Source organism: Silene latifolia, chromosome Y, assembly GCF_048544455.1.
Source record: "Silene latifolia isolate original U9 population chromosome Y, ASM4854445v1, whole genome shotgun sequence".
In the NCBI taxonomy this organism is placed as follows: domain Eukaryota; kingdom Viridiplantae; phylum Streptophyta; class Magnoliopsida; order Caryophyllales; family Caryophyllaceae; genus Silene; species Silene latifolia.
Genome location: NC_133538.1, coordinates 19,610,963 through 19,616,060, shown reverse-complemented (window position 1 = coordinate 19,616,060; position 5,098 = coordinate 19,610,963).

The following is a 5,098-nucleotide window of genomic DNA, read 5'->3' as shown; positions in this document are numbered from 1 at the left end:
GGTTCATAATGTCTTCCATGTATCTCGATTGAGGAAGTACATTAGTGATCCGAGCCATGTCATTCAAGAAGAAATCCCAGATTTGGAGCCTAACTTGACTTTGGAAGAAAGGTCAATCCGAATCCTCGAAAAAGCAAACAAGCAACTTAGAAACAAAGTGGTGCCCCTAGTTCGTATCCTTTGGCGTTGTGGAAATGTCGAAGAAGAAACTTGGGAGCCTGAATCTTTTATGTTAGCTAAGTATCCCGAACTTTTCTCGTGAGGTAATTCTCTTTCCTTTATCTAATTCTTGTGAGTTTTAGCTATCCTTTCGAGTGTTCCTCTCCTTCTCTTAAATACTCTCCGCGTTAGTAGTCCTTGCTTAGTTGTTTAAAAGTCGTAGTTAGAGTTTGGTCATAGCTAGTGGAGTTATTACCCTTTTTATAGAGTTTCGAACTAAAGATTTTTGAAAATGTTTTAATGTTTTCCACTGGTTTTAACGTCAATGAGTGGTAAAGCTCGTTATTGGAGACGTCCGATAATTGGTTTTCTCATTTGTTGGTGTAAAAATATATATTTTTATGTCTTTGATTTGGAATGTTGATGTTCTTGAACGGCCGACGAGGATATTCCGTTCCATTGAAAAGACACTTATATTTCATACGTTCATATTTTGAAGATTTTGTTTACTTGATTTTAAAGAGATAGACCTACATATACACAATGTTCCTTCTTCTAAGTTTCGGGGACGAAACTTCTTAAAAGGAGGGATGATTGTAACATCCCGTAGATTTGAAGACCTTTATTATATTTTAAAAGTAATATTTTAATCTATTTTAATTTTATATTAATTTATTTGAAATAAAATTTATTTGATAAAATATAATCTTATTTTATTTTGAAGAAATGTAATTATTTTTGATAGTTTAGAAATGTTTAAAAGTGATTTACCCTATATTTAAACCTTTTCCTTTGATAAAATAGATTTCGGATAAAAGTCTTAAAATTGGGATTTTCCCATTTCTTACGGTCGTTGGGAAAACGAGTTTAGATATTGGGCATATGAGTACTTAATCTTTTAGTAAAATCGTGTTTAAGAACTTTAAAATTCTCGGAAATCGCGTTCGACGAATATTTCTAATTACCTTCGAAGTGAACCCAAAACGTAAACAATTGAACCATCCTCCCCTCCATTTGACCGGCCACCTCCCTCTAATTGCCTCCCCTTTCAACTTTCATTTTCCTCCATTCTCAATCTATCTCCTCCTTCTCTCAAACACCAAAAACTCACCAAAAATCCTCCTTACAAACCCTAAATCCTTCATAATTCCTCCATTTCTCCACCAAATCTCATAAAAATTATATATTTGGAATCCTCTCTTCAATACTCATCTACTAGTAAGCTTTATTTTCATTTCCCCCAATTTTGATTTAAGACTCATCTTTTAGGGTTTTCGAATTTAAGCTTAATAATTGTGTTTTTGTTGTTCTTATAGGTGAAGAATATGAAGATGAGTTAGGAGACTCATATATTGTGGAAGATGATGCATAATTTTCGGTTTTAGAAGCTTCCTCAAGTTATTACTTGTCTCTTTGCTAGCTTAAGGTAACTATTCCGAGTTACTCGACGATTTAATGTCACATTAGTGTTGTTTATGATGTGTTGGATGCTTATGTGATAAATAACATGTTAACTTTAATTTTCACATGTATTGTTGTTGTTAAAGTGTGTTAAATATGTTGTTTTCACATGTTTAAGTATTGAAACGAAATGGGTATTGTTGATTGTTGCTTGATGCGGTATTAAATTGAGCTTGAAACGGATTTTGGTAGTAAAAAGGGAAAAGGGGCGGAAAAACCGCCAAAACAGCCCGTAAAAGGGGGCGCGGCAGCCCGGCAGGCCCAGCGACTCACGGCCCGGACTTTGACCCGTCACTTTGGGTCGGGTCTTGGGTCTATTGTTTGATGTTTTGGGTCTTTTGTTTGCGTATTTATGTATTTTGGTATTTTTGGCATGTGGGTAATCATTATTATGCGAGAATTTAATTGAATTGGTTATTTTGTAAGTTTGAATATATTTCCTTATGTTGATAGTTTTTCACATGATAAAAATTGGAAATGGCATGAGAATGATATTGTGATGAATTTCGTGATTTGGGCCAAAGTAGGCCAAGACTCTGAGCTGGGCCAGATTGACCGAACGAGTTTGGTCAAACTAGGTTTAAACCGGCCAGCCTCGATTTGACCGATGACCCATCGCGGGACTAGGGTCGAGGGTTTGTCTTTGAGGTAAAATTGGTTGTTATTGGGTGTTTTATGTAATGCCTTGATATTTGTGATTACCATTTCACATGTTGTTTGTTGGATGCTTTGGATGCCTTATGCTTGAGTCTTGTTGCCTCTTTGCCATTTTAGCTTGTTCTCATGGATTATGGTACTGTTGGTTAGCTGGAATTTGAATTATTATTGATATTGGAGATATTGTTGGATTGTCAGCTGAATATGCTCTTGCGTAGCCTTTTATATGCTAGAGTGTGTATGATCATTTGTTTGTGCAAGTTTGGACTCTTTGCCCCTCTTATGGTTAAGTGCGTGTCCTACTTGTCTTGTGTGGTGTTGGTATCTTAGACCATCGTCATAGATAGGCCCTTATAGTCTTTGACGAGTGTATGTTCACCGCTTAATACCCTTTGTGTCTTAGCTTGGTGGGTTTATATCCAAGTTAGGGCATGACCTCCTGACGTACTCTTAGAAGTATGTGGTCAGCTTAAGTACTAGCCAACCCTTTGGTGGACTACTTAGGGGTACTCATGTGTTGTTATCATGGGTGTTGGATGCGGTAGTTTTCCGCATGTCGCTAGGTCTGCGCGGGTTTAGGACTAGGGTGTTTACCTTACCTCGTGGTATAGACTCGAGTTACAGAGTGATTATTGACTGTCCTAAGAACTTATGCCTGTCTCTAGATATATTGTCCTTTCTTATTTGATGATTCTATGAATCATAGAAGATGAGATGCAAGCCGGCTATGGTTGATAGAGTTTGGATTTCCGGATGTTATGTGATTCACAAGATAGTGTAGTATGAGTCGGTCTAGTATTCACATGCTAGGACTATGTGTTGTTATATTGTTGTTCACATGATAAGAACGATTGTCTAGCATCTATATGCTAAGGCTATGTGTTATTCATATTCATATTCTTATGTTTACATGTTATATTAATTATGACATTTTGGGTGGGAGAACTGGAGTTACTCCCCACCGATCGTGGCTTTCATATTTGTATAAAATGCGATTGACAGGTAGGTGATGCATATATGGGGTACATGGACGAGCTAGCGAGCAAAGTAACCTTGGGACCTAGATTGGCTTTATTTTATTGTGACCCTTAAACACTTTTTATGTCATATACTTTTTAGGGACATATGTCTCCCTTTTTCATATTTGGGTTGTATAACTTTGTTTCGAGACTTTAGCGATGTTTTATTTATGAGATTTATTTTGGACCTTGCATGTTTGACACCTTCCCATTTGGATATTTTTATAACAGGTTCAGGTTTTAAAAATTACAGGTTTTTACCCAAATGAACCTATTACAAACATATTCATGCAGTTTTTATCTAGAATTATGTGTTTACTTTTTCGCAACGAATGAGGGTGTCACACTCGTACTCCAATGCTCTAAAAAAGTTGATGAAACAAGGCAAACTCCAACCCATAGGACCTACACCTGACCTAGATAAGAAGTCTAGGTTCTGGGATGAGAATGCCTACTGCGAGTACCATAGAGGCAAAGGGCATGATACAGAGAATTGTTTTAAATTGAAGCATGTCATTCAGGATATGATTGAAGATGGACGCTTGCCTATACCTCCTGCAAGGAAGCCTAGCAATACTCAGAATCCTCTTGCAATTCTGATGATAACAGATGAGGAATCCACCTTGGATTGTTCACACCTCATTCCTTCAGCTGAAGATGAGGTCAATGCACTAGAAAATGAGGAGAGTTATGCCACCATCTCCACCTTGGCAGCGCAGGATGAGATCATTACCATGATACTTCAAGACGACCATTTCAACCCTACAACACTGATTACTGACACCAGCTCATATCAGCAGAAAAGATGGAGAAAGATGATCAAGTGGACCAACAATCAAGGAAAACTCATCAAGGTCACTACTGGAGAAGGACAGATGTTCAAAGGAGAACCCGAAGATGAATTCGAGCCAGAGTCGGAGTCGGAATCTAAGTCTAGAGAAGTCGCCAGAGAGTCTCCTCCTATCGTCACTCCCCACCCTTTTGTTTCTCCTAGCATAATATCGCCTAGTAACAGTAGCTTGGGGAATGTCCCAGCAACTGTCCCTTTACCGCCACTGACTAATGCACATATGGCTTCTTTGTTTCAGCTATTTTCAAACATTAATATGATTAAATATGATTCTGCTTACTCCTTGTGTTAATCTGAATCCAATTCTGTTTACGATGATAATGAGGATGATCCTGACCCAGACTCAATCGAATTACCTCCCTATACTAGAAGAGGGGCAAGGGGCACCAGTTATAGAAAACACCGAACCTATCAACATAGGAATAGAGTTAGAACCCCAAGAACTTAGGATAGGGATGACCCTAGACCCAACTCAAAGGGCCAGTTTCATCGACATCCTACACAAGTTCAAAGACGTCTTCGCTTGGTCTTACAAGGACATGCCAGAGATCGACATGGATATTGCAAAACATCGCATTCCAATTAAGCTGGGTTTCAAACCTGTGTAACAGAAGTTTCGTCGGATGAGGACATAGTGGGCTCTTAAGATTAAAGAAGAAGTTAATAAGCAATTCAAGGCCAGATTCATCAAAGTTTCCGAGTATTCAGACTGGGTAGCTAATATAGTCCTCATACCCAAAAAGGATGGGTGAATCCTGGTTTGTGTTAATTTCAGAGACTTCAACAAAGCGAGTCCTAAAGACGACTTCTCTCTACCACACATCGATATATTGGTAGATCATAAAGCAGATCACGCATTGTTTTCCTTCATGGACGGGTATGCAGGGTATAACCAAATCAAAATGGCCAAAGGAGATATGCACAAGACAGCCTTCGTCACTCAGTGGGGCAC